Here is a 19,365-nt window from a genome sequence, read left to right as displayed (position 1 = left end):
AATATCCCTCTTGACTCGAATAATAAGCACTGGTATTTCACTTGGGCTACTACTGAGTCGTAAGTAACCACAAACTTGTTGAATATTGAGCTGGAAACTTGTTCTCCAACTTCGTATACTGAATAGCCTAGAGCGGAATTCGTTAATCTTTTGATGTAATTCACCTTCCCTCTGAATTGTGCTTGGACTTCTGAACGAACTGATTTTCTATCAGTAAAGAATTTTTATAAAAATATAATCGTGTTGTAGATATAGTTTCTAAACCAACAGAGAATCCTTTCATACAAAAGTTTGGTTGTCACTTAAGCAAACCCAATAAAATTTATAACCGAAGTATTTAAACCTCGGGTCATCTTCTCAAGGAATTGCAGGGCAGTATGATTTATTATTGGTTATGAAAAAAGATATGTTTTTGGGTTTTTGAAATAGGGAACAAGTAATTTAAATGGCAAGAAAAGTTAATTAATAATTATAAAAATTTCTTGGCAAGGTATAAGAATTAGAAGTCCTATCCTAGTTATCCTTATCAGGTGTGATGAGAATCGGGTTTTAATCCAACTTAGTTAACCCTTACTAAATAAAGGAAAGTCAAGTGGACCAATTAATTTGATTCCTCAAGTCCTAGTCAACTCCTATGGAAAGACTAGTTTTAGAGGGATCCAAATCAATCACCAATCCTAATTTCCTATCAACTGCTGAGTTTGATAACTCAAGTGTTACCAATTACTTAACCAAAGCTAAAAGAAGAAAATAAATCATAAATTAAACTGAAAGTATCAAAAATAGAATAAAACAATCATAAATATGAAATATCTCAAATTGCATTAAATAGAATATTCAATCTTAACATAGGAAAAATCATAAATCAAATTGAAAAGATAATTAAAGTAGTAGAATAAATAAAACTAGAAAGTAAATTAAAAGGACATTGAACCTGAGAAGAAGTTGAAATCCTAATCCTAAAACTTAAGAGAGAGGAGAGAGCCTCTCTCGCTAAAAACTAAAATTGTGAATTATGAATGTTTTCAAAACGTCCCTCTTTGATTCCTCCATTCTCTGGCTTATATTCCGTGTTTCTGACTTAGATTTGGGCCGAAAAAGGGTCCAAAAATCACTGGGAGCATTTTCTGCAGATTCCTGTACGTGGCGTCTGTCACGCGTTCGCGTGAATTGGAGTTCTTTCTTGTCACGCGTACGCGTCAGTCATGCATCCGCGTCAATTGCGTTCTGCTCAAGGCACGCGTCCGCGTCAGTCACGCATTTGTGTCAATGCCATTTCGCGCTAGGCACGCGTTCGCGTCATCCATGCGTTTGCGTCGCTGCCTTTTCTTCAAAACTCCATTTTTTTGCTTTCCTTCCATTTTTGTATGTTTCCTTTTTGTCCTTTAAGCCATTCTTGTCCTATGAGACCTGAAAATACTTAACATACAAATCACGGCATCGAATGGTAATGAAGGGTAATTAAATTTAATATTTTTAAAGAATAGGAAACATGTTTTTCACATATATCATAAAATAAGGAAGGGAAAGTAAAACCATGCAATTCATATGAATAAGTGGGTGAAGAATTGATAAAAAACACTCAAATTGAGCACAAGATGAATCATAAAATATGGGTTTATCAAATTCCCTAAACTTTTGGTGAGTGTACACGTGTTGAAACTGAGCTTCTATGGAGGATTTTGTTGCACATGGTATGACGGTGTGAAAATCTGCAGCATCAGATTCTCTCTCTTTTTGCTCCCTGCTTCCGAGGCAATTATCGTATTGTTTGACAAATTGAATAAGTGAGTTATTCTGGGTAATGAACTTGTTAAAAAATGAATGCATGCTCTCGCTCCTTTGTTTGCTTCTCATCCCGGCCCAGAAGTGGTGATCCAGATAAATTGAAACCCATATATGACGGTTTTCGTAAAGATCTGCATAATTGGTAAACCACTATTTTATAGTTTATCTTGTGCTCAATAGAGTGGTTTTTATCAACTCTTTACCCACTTATTCATACTATTCGCATATTTTACGTTTTCCTTCCTGATTTTGTGCTATGATTGAAAACATGCTTCTTTGGCCTTATATTTGCTAATATTAATCCTCTCTTATTACCATTAGATGCCTTGATATGTGTGTTAAGTGATTTCAGAGATTACAGGGCAGGAATGACTCAGAGGATGGAAAGGAACCATGCAAAAGTGGAAGGAATACAAGAAGTTGAAGAAATTGCTAAGCTGTCCAGCCTGACCTCTTCGCACTCAAACAGTCATAACTTGAGCTACAGAGGTCCAAACGACGCGGTTCCATTTGCGTTGGAAAGCTAACATCCGGGGCTTCGATTTGATATATAATATACCATATTTGCCCTGACGCTAGGTGACACGAACGCGCGCTCCACACGGATGCGTCGCGGTGACGAAAATCAGCATGGCAGATTTCTTCTCCAGCGATTTCTGGGTTGTTTTCGACCCAGTTTTCGGCCCAGAAAACACAGATTAAAGGCTATAAAGTGGGAGAATCCATTCATTCATAATCATCAGCTCATAATTCACTTTTCATAATTTAGATGTAGTTTTTAGAGAGAGAGGTTTTCTCCTCTCTCTTAGGTTTTAGGATTAGGATTCCTCTTAAAGGATTTAGGATTTCAACTCTTCCTTAGGTTCAATATTCTTTTTACTTTATATTTCTCTTTTACTTTCAGATACGTGAATGCTTTATTTAATTACTTATGTTGCCAAATTGGCTTGTGAACCATTTATGTTAGGATTTTCTTTATTTGATATAAATTGAGGTATTTCAGATTTATGATTCTTATTTAGCTTTTTATATTCTTGGCTTTAATTGATTAACTGGAGGCTCTTGAGTTATCAAACTTATCGTGATTGTTGATTAATTTCTCTAATTGACTGGAATTCCACTAACTCTAGTCTTTCCTTAGGAGTTGGTTAGGACTTGGGGATCTAACTAATTAGTTCACTTGACTTTCCCTTGCTTTCGTAAAGGTTAACTAAGTGGGGTTAAACTCAATTCTCATAAGAGTAACTAGGATAGGACTTCCGAATTTTCATACCTTGCCAAGAGTTTTATTAGATATTAATTTATTAATTCCTGCAACTTATTTTCCTTATTCAAATCTTTCAAAACCCTACATTCTACCTTTTCCATAGCTAATAATAAGTCATACCACCCTGCAATTCCTTAAGAAGACGACCCGAGGTTTAAATACTCGGTTATCAATTTTATTGGGTTTGCTTAAGTGACAAACAAAACTTTTGTACGAAAGGATTTTCTGTTGGTTTAGAAGCTATACTTACAACGCAATCATATATTTGTGAATATTCTTTACCGATAGGAAATCTGATCGTCAAAATGGCGCCGTTGCCAGGGAATTGCAAACGTGTGCCTTATTATTGGTTATTGTAAATATTTGCTTTTAAATTGATTTATTTTCGAAAAAAAATTCAAATTTTTATTTTAAAATTTTTATCTTATCTTATCTTAGTTTTAAATTTCAAAATTCAAATATTTTTCAAAAATCATATCTTTTTCAAAATCTTATCTTATCTTATTTCAAAAATCAAATTTCAAATTTCAATATTTAAATTCCAAAATTCAAAATTCAAATTTCAAAATTTAAATTTAAAAATATTTAAAAATTAAATCTTTTTCAAATCTTTATCTTATATTGTTGACTTTTTCAAAATTTAAAATTCAAAAATCAAAATTCAAAATTTAATTTTCAAATTCAAAATTTAAATTTCAATAACCTTTTAATTTAAAATTATTTTTATTTTTGTTTTTAATTTTTATTTGTTACTATGAACTCTCACCCCTTTGGCTATGAGTCTGGTTACAATTATGTTACAGGAAGAGGAAATTACAATGAGAACAGGCATCAAGGTTGGAACAATCAAAGATGGGAGGATCCACAAGGATTTGATCAACCCTCTTGGCAACAACCCCCTCCAATGCACTATAACCAACAACCATTCTGTGATGCGTACCAAGATGATGACTATGGTAGACCCCCTTGTAGTTACCGACAAGCCCCGCCATATGCTTATGAACCACCTCCTCAACACAACTCTGGACCACCATACTCACAAGCCCCCAACAAACAAACACCCCCATATGATACTGATCCTTATCCACCACACCAACCACCATATGAACCACACCCAGAACCACCACCTCAATATTCACCATCTCCATATCCTTATCAAGAAGAACTACCTCCGTATTATGAGCCATCTCTCTCAACCAATGAACCCTCATATCCACCCCAATCTCCAATGGATGACAAACTTCGTGTTCTTCTTCAAGGACAAGTGAAGATGCAAAGGAAAGTACTGGAACTCACTACTGCCTTAACCGAGGTAGTAAATATAATAGCTTCCCGACATCTGAGCACTCAAAGTACTCCCATGGCTGCATGTGGAGAATCAAAAGAAGAGCATAGCATGAAGGAGATACTAGAAACTTCGGTGGATAATGAGGAACATGGCTTTGTATTGGAACAAGTGTAGGAAGCCATAATAGTTGCAGAGGAAGAAATGGTTGAAGATTTAGGAGATGCAGAACCTCCATGGGAAAGTCAAGTTATAGAGCCTCCTTCAAAGACGTTTGAAATTGATGTTGAGGAGGGTGTACAACCTCCAAGGCATATCACGGCTAAAGACTTTGAAGAGGTTGATCAAGAGATGGAGATTCAAGAAGAAGAAGCACAACCTCCTATGCCTTTGGTAAGTAATGAAGAAGAGACTGACTTGGAAGAAATCTACCAAGAAAAAGAGGTTGAAATTGAAGAAGCTTGCAAGGAGGTGGAAATTGTCAAGGAAGAACCCAAGGGAATGGAGCTGGAAATCACCTTACCACAGTTGCTGGAGACCTCTTCTCCAAAGCCATCACCATCCATCCCTTCATTCAAGTGGGTAAATCTCTCATCTCTAAGCTTAATTAGCTCACTTGAATATGCTTTGCTTGAAATAGATGGTCAGCTTAGAGCTCTTTGTGGCTATAAGAGCAAGCGGGAGATGGTTAGTGGTAGGAGTCGTCATGCAAGATTCAATATGGTGGAAAGCTCAAAGTTTAAATGCAAAGGTTGGTGTAAAGCTCAACTGAATGGGTCTAGGAAGTTGTTTGGCCGCTTTACTGAGAATTTAGATTGCCTGCCACCCAGTTGGAACACTAATGATCAACAAGAAGACGGGTGCAAAAGTAAGATTTGGGACCCCGGAATTCAGTCTAGAAATCAACACTCTTGGGGCCATGTCACTTGCTTTAACCTGCTTGAAGGCTTTCTGTGCCTAGTTTGGGATCCTGGAGGGCAATGGAAGTATAAACATTGGTGGGGATTCAAGGATCAATACAAGCACAAGCCACCATGACAAGGAACTCACCAAATGTCCAACTTAAGGACTTTAACTAAAAGTGCTAGGTAGGAGACAACCCACCATGGTATGATCGTTCCTTTTTTTTCAATTTTAATTTTATTTCGTTTTGTTTGTTTTTGAGTTTATTTTATTTTATTTCATTGAACCTGGAATTACTCATAACATCCATATCATTTTGCATTCTGCATACTGCATCAAAAAAAAATCGCACGTGACGCGACAGCGTCGCCGACGCATCTGTGTCGCCAGTGCATTGGGAAGAAAAGAAAATTGAACAAAGAGCCACGCGAAAGTGTGGCTGGAGGCGTGCCTTTGGCACAAATATGCTCACGTGACCGCATAGCTGACGCGTTCGCGTCGTTTGCAAAATAACCTCCCCACGCGTCCGCGTCACCCACGCGAACGGTGGCTCTGTAAAATCGACGTACAGAGGTGTATGGCAGTATGTTGGGCTGGAATGGGGCTGGAACCATGCTAAAAGCACAAGCCCTACCACGCGAATGCATTCCCCACGCGGCCGCGTCGTTTTCCAAAAATGGCCATCCACGCGATCGCGTCAACCACGCGACCGCGTCACCCAAAAATTTGGCAAAAAGAGTTTCGAGCAGAGAGTTGCGTGAATACAAGGCTGCACTCGCGCCAATCGCACAAATCAGGTCACGCGATCGCGTGACCCACGCGTCCGCATCACCTGACCTTGTCGTGCACCACGCGACCGCGTCACTCACGCGTCCGCGTCGCCTGCGCCGCACAACTTATCCAGATCAGCGCCAATTATCTTGTCTTTTCTTTTCTAATCCTAATCTCTTCTATCTTTTATTTTTTCTTCTTTCTTTCTTACTTTATTTCTTTCACTTCTCATTCTTTTTCACTTTCATTCTATTTTACTTAATTTATTTGCATATTTCATTCATTGCATTTTAATTTTGTGCATATTTTTCTTTTCTTTTCTAAATTTATTATTTTTCCATTGGTGTCACTTGTTCATATTCAACTGTTGTGTCTTTTCTGGTATTATTTTGGTGCTCAGTGACTTGTTTTACACTGTTGGGTAATATTATTTAAGTCAATGCTAATCTTTTATGATATTTGTATTAATTTTACATTGACACTAATTTATATTATCTTGCACTCTCTTCCCCATTGTTGCAAATTTCTACACTCTTGATTTGCCATGTACTTCTACTGTTTTCTCACTTGCATGTTGTAGCTACTATTCATACCCCGGGACGAGCTATCCGACCTGGGATAATCGGCGACAAAGCGACCGACCTCTTCAGGTCAGACTATCCGACCTTTTCTCAAAAAAAACTCGGCCAAATCGACAGGAAGGCCCAAGAAGGACCAAACAGAGGAACACGACCCAAATCCAAAGGCCGTCCAAGCCTATAAAGATAAGATAAGATAACTAACTTATCTTATCTAGAAAGGTCACTCTACAACCACTATAAATACACTAGAGCACCCAGGTATAACTCATACTCTGATTCTACATAAAACCTGCTTAATACCCGTGCTAACTTAAGCATCGGAGTCTCTTGCAAGTACCCCCACCCTCCGGTGACCAAGGATCAGCAGTGCAGCCAGTCCAACAAGTGCGCGGCGGCTCCGGCCACCATCAACAAGTTGGACACAACAGCTCTGACCAGCACAGAAGATCTCAACCAATATCGACCTCCAGTTTCAGGTAACCTTCGGAACATTGGCGCTGTTGCCGGGGAACCTGGAAGTCATCCCATTACCATGGCGGACGGCCATGACAACGACCACGATTCAGATCTAGAAAACAGAACGCCGCACAAGAACGCGGACACTACATTGAAGGATGCTCCGGAATCCAACGGAGACAAAAACTCATCAAATCCGGGAGCAATAGAAGCGCTTCAAGATCGCTTAAAGCAACTTGAGAAAGAAACCCAACAACAACGAGAGATCGAAAAGGATCTGCAAAGAGAGGTACGGCGACGACGAGAATTGGAAGAAAAACTACGGCAATTAGAAGCCGATCTCAAATCAAAAGCTCCTCAGACTGCTCCTGAGGAAAATTCACGCAAAGAACAAGATCCATTCACCAGGGAAATCATGAAAACCGAAATTCCAAAAGACTTCAAGCTCCCGGATATGATTTTGTATGATGGCACCATAGATCCCAACCATCATCTCAGCAATTTCAGAAGCAGAATGTACCTCACCGATGCCTCAGATGCCGTTCACTGCAAAGCCTTTCCAACAACTCTCACAAAGACAGCAATCAGATGGTTCGACAACCTACCTCCAAAGTCCATCTCAAACTTCGACGACCTGGCCAAAAAGTTCCTGGCCAGATTCTCCATCCAGAAAGATAAAGCCAAACACGCCCCCAGTTTACTAGGGATCAAGCAAGGAGATCGGGAGAGCCTCCGCAACTACATGGAGAGATTCAACAAAACATGCATGGACATACAAAGCTTACCAACAGAGGCCGCCATCATGGGACTCATCAACGGCCTACGAGAGGGACCTTTTAGCCAGTCTATATCAAAAAAGTACCCGACCTCCTTAGACGAAGTACAGGAACGAGCAGAAAAATATATCAACATGGAAGAAAACGCTCGGTTAGGAGAAACCTCTAAATCTGGGCCCCCCTACCGAGATAAAGACAAGGAATCCAAAAGGAAAGAAGATCGACAAGGAGAGAAAATCAAAAAATACCATAATTACACTCCTCTTAGGGCATCCCTGGTCAACGTATACAAAGAAGTCTGCCATACAGAGAAAATACCCCCAGCGCGGCCACTCAAAGGCAAAAGGGGAGGAGGAAACCGGAAAGAATATTGTGAATACCATCGAGTCCGAGGGAACTCCACCAATGAGTGCTTCGACTTAAAGAATATCATAGAAAAATTGGTGAGAGAAGGAAAATTAGATCAATTTCTGGCTACCCGAGATGATGACCAAAGAAAGAGACGAAGGGACGAAGATGACGGACGAGCTGAACGATCACCTCGGACACCAGAAAGACACGTCCATATGATACACGGCGGATTCGAAGGAGGTGGGATCTCCAAATCATCCCAAAAAAGATATCTCAAAGAAGTATATCACGTCGAGGGAAAGGAGGAAGCACCCGACATCCCTGCGATAACATTCACTAAAGAGGACGCATCCGGCATCATCTCGGGACACGACGATCCCATGGTCATCACTATCATACTGGCAAATGCCAATCTACACCGCACATTAGTAGACCAAGGGAGTTCAGCCGACATCTTATTCAAAACAGCCTTCGACAAACTCGGCTTAGACGAAAAGGAGTTTAGAGCATACCCAAACAGTCTGTTCGGACTAGGAGATACCCCGGTACAACCACTGGGATACGTATCGCTACACACAACCTTCAGAAAAGGGAACCAATCCAGGACCCTCAAAATAGACTACATGTGGTCGACGTAAGTTCAGCCTACAATGCTCTAATAGGTCGGACAACACTCAATCAACTCGGCGCAATAGTCTCGACCCCGCATCTATGCATGAAATTCCCAACTACAGAAGGGATAGCTACAATAAAAGCAGATCAAAAGATGGCGCGCCGCTATTATAACGAAAGTCTAAACCTCAGAGGTAGAGGAGAAGAATTTCATACAATTGAACTTGGCGGAGTTCAGCAACGAGAAGAACTCCATCCGTAGCCAGAAGGTGAGATAGAGAAGATTCAGATCGGAGACACATCGGATAAAACAACTAATATTGGCATGATCCTAAGAGGAGACTCAAAAGAATTACTGATACAATTCTTACGAGATAATGTTGATCTCTTTGCATGGAAAGCCGCAGACATGCCAGGCATAGACCCTAAGCTAATGTGCCACAAGTTAGCGGTCTACCTAGGATCTCGGCCGGTGCAACAGAGACGAAGAAAACTTGGGACAGAGCAATCCCAAGCGGTGGAAGAACAAGTACAAGCACTACTGGAGGCAGGATTCATAAGAGAAGTCAAATACCCACTATGGCTAGCCAACGTCGTCTTGGTGAAAAAATCAAATGGGAAGTGGCGACTGTGCACCGATTACACCGATCTCAACAAAGCCTGCCCAAAAGATCCATACCCACTCCCAAGTATCGACGCTCTGGTAGATGCTTCCTCCAGATATAGATACCTCTCGTTTATGGACGCATACTCGGGATACAACCAAATCCCCATGTATCCACCAGATCAAGAAAATACCTCATTCTTAACACCGAAAGCAAATTACTGCTACATCGTGATGCCTTTCGGTCTCAAGAACGCAGGAGCTATTTATCAAAGGCTAATGAATAAAGTCTTCTCAGATCACATCAGAAAAATCATGGAAGTCTATGTGGACGACATGTTGATAAAGACACAAAGCGAAGATACATTATTGTCCGACCTGGCTCAAGTGTTCGACACTATAAGGAAGCATGACATGCGACTCAATCCCGTAAAATGCACCTTTGCAATAGAAGCAGGCAAATTCTTAGGGTTCATGCTCACACAAAGAGGAATTGAAGTAAACCCGGATAAATGTCAAGCTATACTCAACATAAAGAGCCCCACCTGTGTCAAAGAAGTACAGCAACTCAACGGGAGATTGGCCGCCCTATCCAGATTCTTAGCAGGAGCAGCGATAAGGTCTCTCCCCTTCTATGCCACTTTAAGGAAGGGAAAGCAGTTCGAATGGACGACAGAATGTGAACAATCCTTCCAAGACTTCAAGGAATTTTTAGGACGGCCGCCTACCCTATCTCGACCACGAAAAGGAGAACCGCTCATGTTGTATCTCGCAGTAGGAAGCCGGGCAATAGCCTCAGCACTAGTCAGAGAAGACGAAAGTGGGCAATAACCCGTCTACTTCATAAGCAAAGCGCTACAAGGATCTGAGCTGAACTACCAGAAAATAGAAAAGTTTGCCTACACCCTCATTCTAACATCTCGACGACTTCGCCCGTACTTCCAGGCTCACACCATTAAGGTCCGAACTAACCAGCCCATAAAAGGAATATTGCAGAAAACATATTTAGCAGGCAAAATTTTACAATGGGCAGTAGAGTTATCAGAGTTCGACCTCCAGTACGAACCTTGGACGGCCATCAAATCGCAGTATCTGGCCGACTTCATCACAGATGCCCTGGAAACCCCCACAGAATGGAATCTCTATGTGGACGGTTCTTCAAATAAAACTGGAAGCGGCGCAGGCGTGATAATAGAAAGTAATCAAGGAACCCAAGTTGAGCTCTCCCTCAAGTTCGGGTTCCCAGCCTCAAACAACCAGGCGGAATATGAAGCATTATTAGCTGGTTTGAAGCTGGCTAAAGAGGTTGGAGCTCAGAAACTCAACATTTACAGCGATTCACAAGTAGTCACCTCACAGATAACAGGGAGCTATCAAGCCAAAGACCCTACCATGAAAAAGTATTTGGATAAAACCAAGGAACAGCTCGGACAGCTCGAGGAATATAAGATCTGCCACATACCTCGCGAACAAAATTCCCGAGCTGATGCACTCTCGAAACTAGCCAGCACCAAACCAGGGGGCAACAATAGAAGCCTCATACAGGAAATGCTATAGAACCCGTCAATCTCGGAAGAGGAAAAAGTCCTGGCCATAACAAGTCAGGACCAAGGATGGATGACCCCCATAATCAACTACCTCAAAGCAGGAACACTCCCCACAGAAGAAAAGGAGGCAAAGAGGTTAAAAAGGGAGGCACAGTACTACACCATCATAAACAACATCCTATACAAAAGAGGAATCTCAATACCATTACTAAAATGCGTGCCGACCTCCAACACAAGGGAAGTGCTAGAAGAAGTACACGGCGGCATTTGCGGCAATCATCTCGGAGCACGGGCTCTCGCCAAAAAAGTACTCCGGGCGGGGTTTTATTGGCCAACTCTACAGAAAGAAGCTACAGAATTTGTAAAGACATGTCCACCATGTCAGAAACATGCCAACTTTCACATCGCCCCGCCAGAAGAGCTCATCAGCGTGACTTCGCCTTGGCCGTTTGCAAAATGGGGACTTGATCTTCTCGGACCTTTTCCCCAGGGATCAGGACAAGTAAAATTCCTCATAGTCGGAGTAGACTATTTTACAAAATGGATTGAGGCAGAGCCCCTGGCCAACGCCACCGCTCAAAGAAGCCGGAAATTCCTATAGAGGAACATTGTCACAAGGTTCGGGGTTCCATATTCAATAACCACAGACAATGGCACTCAATTCACAGATGCAGGCTTCAGAAAACTAGTAGCCGACTTGAATATAAAGCACCAGTACACCTCCGTTGAACACCCACAAGCCAATGGACAGGCCGAAGCTGCCAACAAAGTCATATTTACCGGGTTAAAACGGAGATTACAAGATGCAAAGGGAGCTTGGATAGAGGAGCTTCCACAGGTCCTATGGGCATATCGAACGATGCCACATTCTACCACGAAGGAATCCCCCTTCCGGTTAGCATATGGAATAGAAGCAATGATCCCAGTAGAGATCGAGGAAGGATCGCCTAAAGTGGTTCATTACAATGAGGGAGCAAACTCCCAACTTCAGAGGGAAGAGCTTGACCTATTACCTGAAATCCAAGAAAGAGCTCCGATCAAAGAAGAAGCACTAAAGCGTCGAATGGCTTCCAGATATAATCAAAGGGTAGTGCCGAGAAGTTTCATGGAGAATGACCTCATCCTAATCCGAAATGATATCGGAACAACTCGACCAGGAGAAGGAAAGCTGGCAGCAAACTGGAAAGGACCCTACCGAGTCGTAGAAGTACTTGGGAAGGGCCACTACAGACTGTCCGAACTCGATGGACGAGAGCTTCCCAGATCATGGCACGCCTGCAACCTAAGAAGGTACTACAGTTAGAAAAGGTAAAATATCTCATTATTAGATGCACTCTTTTTCCTGAAAAGGTTTTTTAACGAGGCACCAAGTTGAGACTCAAACACTATCCGACTTAAAGGGATGAAAAATTTCCACATGTATATATTTGCACTTTCCTTTGAATAAAATATATTTTCTAGATATTCTACAAGATCTCAAGATGCATTAATCTGAAGCATTCATCATCCGATTATAAAGCAACAGATCGGCGGAAAGTGATAAACAATTTCACTGCACGATCACGATAAAGATAAACCGTCCGATAAAGGTGAAACGCGATTCACCCAAAAGGCAATCTAGAAATGACAACCACTTTCTACAAATCGGCAAAGATGAACACAGAATAATGTAAGAAGTTATCGAAAGTGATCCAAAAAAGAACCTGACGAGGTCTTACGGATTGCTAAAATAATAACTTAAAGACTGGCCGACGTTAAGAAGTCGGACCAAGTCAACCCAAGTTATAAGTAAACCCTGGAAAGAGGTCTGGCCAACCCTATTAAAGAGGATTACTTTAACTTAGAAGGGCCCGACATGACAAAGTCAGCCCAAAATGAAAAAGTTATGAAAGTAGTCCCTGAAAGAGACCTGACAAAGGTCCAAAAAAGAGGACTATAAAAATAACTTAGAAAGAGGACGACGCAAAGAAGTCGACCTCCTACAAACAAGTTAAAAAAGTAATCCCTGAAAGAGACCTGACAAAGGTCCAAAAAAGAGGATTACAAAATAACTTAGAAGAGATCGACCTAACGAAGTCGATCTCCTACAAAAGAAAGTTATAAAAGTAATCCCTGAAAGAGACTTGACAAAGGTCCAAAAAAGAGGATTACAAAATAACTTAGAAGAGATCGATCTAACGAAGTCGATTTCCTACAAAAGAAAGTTATAAAAGCAATCCCTGAAAGAGACCTGACAAAGGTCCAAAAAAGAGGATTACTAGGAATAACTTAAAAACGAAAGCTATAGCTTGGACCAACAGGAGAAGTCGGACCAACGAAAACTACAACTTGGACCGACAAGAAAAGTCGGACCAACGAAAACTACAGCTTGGACCGACAAGAGAAGTCAGACCAACAAAACTACTACTTGGACCGACAAGAGAAATCGGACCAAAGAAAGCTAAAGAAGGACCGGCAAGAAAGTCGGACCAAAAAGAAACAAGCGCTAAAAGGGACATAGCTTTACCCAATAAGCCACCCGACAAGGCTAACGAAATTGTTCAAGACTAACTAAAAAGGTTTCGCCAGGAACACTAAGAGTTGTCGAACGAAAGTCGTCCTACCTCAACCAAAAAGGAGACACCACAGACAAGACGAGAGAAGGCCGAAAAGACCTCTCAAGCAAATTATACAAAAGATCGACATGATAACATCGGTCAACTATAAATAAACTTGGAAAAGGACAACATAAGAGAAGCCGAACATGGATTGACACTTAAAAACAGCTTAAAGAGGCTGAGCAACAAGGCCTCAACATTCTCAAAGCGCATAAAGAAGTGCAAGCAAGCATGACATAAAATACCAAGCTTCAAGGTCAGACCCAAAAAAGCCTAGAAGCTACTCGATTGCGTTTGTTTTAATGGGTTCCTAAAAGCAACCAAAAAGAGTGTCATCAGAGGATACCAACCATAAAATAAAAAGTTAAAAGCCCACAAGCCGGGCCAACTACACAGATATCCAAAAACTACAGATCAGAAGACTTTTTAATAGCATCAGGAGAAGGAGGGCGAGCCTGGAGAGGAACAGCAGCCACAGTACCATCGTCCCGGTTTAAGATTTGGCAGTCAGGATCAGAAACAGGAGAGCCGACCTCAGTAGGAGGAACAGTAGGAGCCGACACCTTGGCAGAAGAAACAGGGAGAGGTTCAACATCATCATCATCCTCATCATCAGGGACAACCTTACCATCCCTGATGACATTCTCCAAGCTGAAGAGAGTAAGGTCAGCCTCGGGAGCAATAATCCGAACCTGCTCCTTCAGGTTCTCGTAAGCAGCAGTCAGACTGCTAACGAGATGACCTTGGAGCTCAGAGTAATCAGCTCGGGCATTCTCCAACTCCTCCCTCAGGCGCACCACCTCCCGATAAGATGTCACATAACTGTACTTATGTCTCATAGCCGTATCCTCGGCCAGCCTCACCGAAGCCGCCAGAGAGAGGGAACTCGCCTTCTCATTCTCCAGATCCTTCTCCAACTTGGCTACCTTTACCTCAAGCTCCTCCTTCAGGCCCTTCATCCGGTCAAACTCCTGTTTAGCCTCCTCCATAAATTCCTTAGTGGCATGGAGAGGAAGATTCTAAGCTGTTTGGTACAAGGCAGCCCCCATGTATACCATTTTAACACTGTTTCGGGTCATAAAATCCAGATGGCGAAGGATTGACACATCATCCATGGGGAGGGTACCGTAGGGACCAATCTGCTGATCTACAAATTTGATTGTATTAAAATCAGGGGCGTCAAGGTTGAAGACCTCAGTTGTTTTTTGTTTCTTATTGGGAGGAGCACCAGAAGTAGCAGCTGAAGACTGTGGAGCCTCGGCCAGACGAACCCGAGGAGTCGGGATCACTTTCCTCGGCCCAGGAGAACTCGGCACGGGCGGCTTCACTTGCACTTGGGAAGATCCCTCCCCGACCGCCTTGGCAGAGATGTTTTGAGCAGCAGCAGCCTTCTTCGCCTTCTTATAGGCCTTCATGGAATCATTATTTTTCGACATCTATGAAAGAACAGAATCAACCATAACGACAAGTTACAACACAAGAAAAGAAAAGCTCAGAAAGCAAGTATAAAAACAAATTAGACAGTACCCAAAGCAGTTCGAACCAAAGACGGATCACTCAAGAATCTTTTTGTATCCAGATGGGGTGGTTTTCCCCACAAATCCTCAAGAACAACCACAAAAGCCCGCTCAACCTCATTAAGCATCTCCCATGTATAACATGGCACTCTCACATTCTTTTGCCACTCTAGAGAAAAAGCAGGCTCATCATTTTCATCAAGAAAAAAGGGACGGACCCCCTCAACAGCACGGACGCGGAAGAAATAGTTCTTAAAATCTTTAAAAGACTCATCATACATGGCAAAAACTTTATGCCCCTGGGCCGACCTGAAAGAAACCCAGGAAGCTTTCTTTTTGGAGGAACCTCCAGGCTTGACCGAGACGAAAAGATAAAGGAAAAGAGTTTCAGAAGGTGCTATGCCTAACTCTTGGCAAAGCAGTTGAAATATTTTGATAAAACCCCAAGAATTCGGATGAAGCTGGGATGGAGCAATGTTACATGACCATAACAGGTCGGTTTCAAAAGCAGTAAAAGGAAAAGTAACGTCTAACTGGCTGAAGAAGTATTCATAAGCGTAAAAGAAGGGACGCTCCCCCTCGACGAAAGTAGAAAAGCAAGCCCTCTCATCAAAATCAGGAGCTACGAGTTCATAATCCCTCTCCCGGGCACTGCCACTACAAATCCTATGACACTTCCTCAGTTTTACACAAAATTCAGCATCCACGACAGAGACACACATTAGGACAAGGGAGTCCAGCCAATCAGACATCCCCTCAGGAACTTTGGAAGACACCTCTACAATGTTATTGCGAGAAGACATGACGCCGACTAATCCTACAAATAAAAAAAGAAGATTGGATTACTAAAAAACATCTCAGACGAGGGACAAAATAACTCGACAAAAATGACACAGGCAAACACAAAGGAAAGGAAAACCCCAAGACTCAAAACCAAAGTCCTGGGGCATTGGTGCACGAAATTGTGATCTCTGGTAATGGCTCCAACAACTTGGTGCTCTAATCTCAATTCATAATTTGTCACAACTTCGATACAACTAACCAGTAAGTGCACTGGGTCGTCCAAGTAATAAACCTTACGTGAGTAAGGGTCGATCCCACGGAGATTGTTGGTATGAAGCAAGCTATGGTCACCTTGTAAATCTCAGTCTGGCGGATATAAAATAGAATGGAGTTTTCGAAACTAAATAAGAAGTAGACATAAAATAAGGATAGAAACACTTATGTAAGTCATTGGTGAGAATTTCAGATAAGCGTATAGAGATGCTTTCGTTCCTCTGAACCTCTGCTTTCCTGTTGTCTTCATCCAATCAGTCTTACTCATTTCCATGGCTGGCTTTATGTAAGGGCATCACCGTTGTCAGTGGCTACATCCCCTCCTCTTGTGAAAATGGTCCAAGATGCCCTGTCACGGCATGGCTAATCATCTGAGGTTCCCGATCATGCTGGAATAGGATTCACCCTCCTTTTGCGTCTGTCATTACGCCCAGCACTCGCGAGTTTGAAGCTCGTCACAGTCATTCAATCATTGAATCCTACTCGGAATACCACAGACAAGGTTTAGACTTTTCAGAATCTCTTGAATGCCGCCATCATTCTAGCTTACACCACGAAGATTCCGATTAAGAGATCTAAGAGATAATCATTCAATCGAAGGTAGAACGGAAGTGGTTGTCAGGCACGCGTTCATGGGGAATGATGATGATTGTCACGTTCATCACATTCAGGTTGAAGTGCGAATGAATATCTTAGAAGCGGAATAAGTTGAATTGAATAAAAAACAGTAGTACTTTGTATTAATCTTTGAGGAACAGCAGAGCTCCACACCTTAATCTATGGAGTGTAGAAACTCTACCGTTGAAAATACATAAGTGAAGAAGGTTCAGGCATGGCCGAGAGGCCAGCCCTCAAACATGATCTAAGATAGCATACAACTGATCAAAGATGTCTAATACAATAGTAGAAGGTCCTATTTATAATAAACTAGCTACTAGGGTTTACAGAAGTAAGTAATTGATGCATAAATCCACTTCCGGGGCCCACTTGGTGTGTGCTTGGGCTGAGCTTGAAGTCTTCACGTGGAGAGGTCATTCTTGGAGTTGAACGCAAGCTTTTGTGCCAGTTTGGGCGTTCAACTCTGGCTTGTGACTTGTTTCTGGCGTTTAACTCCAGACAGTAGCGTAGAACTGGCGTTCAACGCCCTTTTATGTCGTCTAAACTCGTTCAAAGTATGGACTATTATATATTTCTGGAAAGCCCTGGATGTCTACTTTCCAAAGAAATTGGAAGTGCGCCATTTTAAGTTCTGTAGCTCCAGAAAATCCATTTTGAGTGCAGGGAGGTCAGAATCCAACAGCATCAGCAGTCCTTCTTCAACCTCTGAATCTGATTTTTGCTCAAGTCCCTCAATTTTAGCTAGAAAATACCTGAAATCACAGAAAAACACACAAACTCATAGTAAAGTCCAGAAATGTGAATTTAACATAAAAACTAATAAAAACATCCCTAAAAGTAACCAGATTCTACTAAAAACTTACTAAAAACAATGCCAAAAAGCGTATAAATTATCCGCTCATCACAACACCAAACTTAAATTGTTGCTTGTCCCCAAGCAACTGAAAATCAAATAGGATAAAAAGAAGAGAATATACTATAAATTCCAAACTATCAATGAAACATAGCTCCAATTAAATGAGCGGGACTTATAGCTTTTTGCCTCTTGAATAGTTTTGGCATCTCACTTTATCCATTGAGGTTCAGAATGATTGGCATCTATAGGGACTCAGAGTTCAGATAGTGTTATTAATTCTCCTAGTTCAGTATGATGATTCTTGAACATAGCTTCTTTATGAGTCTTGGCCGTGGCCCTAAGCACTTTGTTTTCCAGTATTACCACCGGATGCATAAATGCCACAGACACATAATTGGGTGAACCTTTTCAGATTGTGACTCAGCTTTGCTAAAGTCCCCAATTAGAGGTGTCCATTCTGAAAGCATGTCAGAAGGACACTTTTTGGTCAACTGTTTGTATCTTTCCCAAGCTTCATAGAGGGATTCACCTTCTTTCTGTCTGAAGGTTTGAACATCAGCTCTAAGCTTGCTCAGCTTTTGAGGAGGAAAGTACTTGGCTAAGAAAGCCGTGACCAGCTTATCCCAAGAGTTCAGGCTGTCTTTGGGTTGAGAATCCAACCATAATCTAGCTCTGTCTCTTACAGCAAAAGGGAAAAGCATGAGCCTGTAGACTTCAGGATCTACTCCATTAGTCTTAACAGTATCATATATCTGCAAGAATTCAGTTAAGAACTGAAAAGGATCTTCAGATGGAAGTCCATGAAACTTGCAGTTCTGCTGCATCAGAGAAACTAGCTGAGGTTTCAGCTCAAAATTGTTTGCTCTAATGGTGGGAATGGAGATGCTTCTTCCATGTAAATTGGAATTAGGTGCAGTAAAGTCACCAAGCATTCTCCTTGCATTATTGTTGTTGGGTTCGGCTGCCATCTCCTTTACTTGTTCGAAATTTTCAATAAGGTTGTCTCTGGATTGTTGTAATTTAGCTTCTCTTAGTTTTCTCTTCAGAGTCCTTTCAGGTTCTGGATCAGCTTCAACAAGAATGCCTTTTTCTTTGTCCCTGCTCATAAGAAAGAGAAGAGAAAAAGAAAAGAAGAGGAATCCTCTATGTCACAGTAAAGAGGTTCCTTATTGTTAGTAGAAGAAGAAAAGAAGAGAAAAAATTCGAACACAGATAGAAGAGGGGGTTCGAATTTGGTGAGTGATGTGAGGAAGAGATGTTAGTAGATGAATAAATAAATAGAATAAGATGAGAGAGGGAGAGGATTTTCGAAAATAATTTTTGAAAAAGAGTTAGTGATTTTCGAAAATAGTTTTTGAAAAAGGTTAGTAATTTTCGAAAATTAAAATAAAAATTAAAATAATTAGTTAATTAAAAAGAAATTTTGAAAAAGAGGGAAGGGATTTTCGAAAATTAAGAGAGAGAGAGTTAGTTAGGTAGTTTTGAAAAAGGTGAGAAACGAACAAAAAGTTAGTTAGTTAGTTGAAACAAATTTGAAAATCAATTTTGAAAAGATAAGAAGATGAGAAGTTAGAAAAGATATTTTAAAATCAAATTTTTGAAAAAAGATAAGATAAGAAGATATTTTTGAAAAGATATGATTGAAATTAGTTTTGAAAAAGATTTGATTTTTAAAATCACAATTAATGACTTGATTCACAAGAAATCACAAGATATGATTCTAGAACTCAAAGTTTGAATCTTTCTTATCAAGCAAGTAACAAACTTGAAATTTTTTAAT

The 19,365-nt window shown here is 41.1% G+C and overlaps 1 non-coding gene across 1 annotated transcript; it reads left to right on the top strand.

The window, feature by feature from the left end:
• The first annotated feature begins 18,046 nt into the window (after nucleotides 1-18,046).
• Nucleotides 18,047-18,154, top strand: LOC148573636 (small nucleolar RNA R71). The gene has a single exon (XR_015905674.1). It is a non-coding gene; the product is annotated as a small nucleolar RNA R71 (small nucleolar RNA).
• Nucleotides 18,155-19,365: the final 1,211 nt, after the last annotated feature.

Source organism: Arachis ipaensis, chromosome B2 (assembly GCF_059453495.1).
Source record: "Arachis ipaensis isolate K30076 ecotype BB chromosome B2, ASM5945349v1, whole genome shotgun sequence".
Taxonomy (NCBI): domain Eukaryota; kingdom Viridiplantae; phylum Streptophyta; class Magnoliopsida; order Fabales; family Fabaceae; genus Arachis; species Arachis ipaensis.
This window is presented reverse-complemented; position numbering and strand designations above follow the sequence as displayed.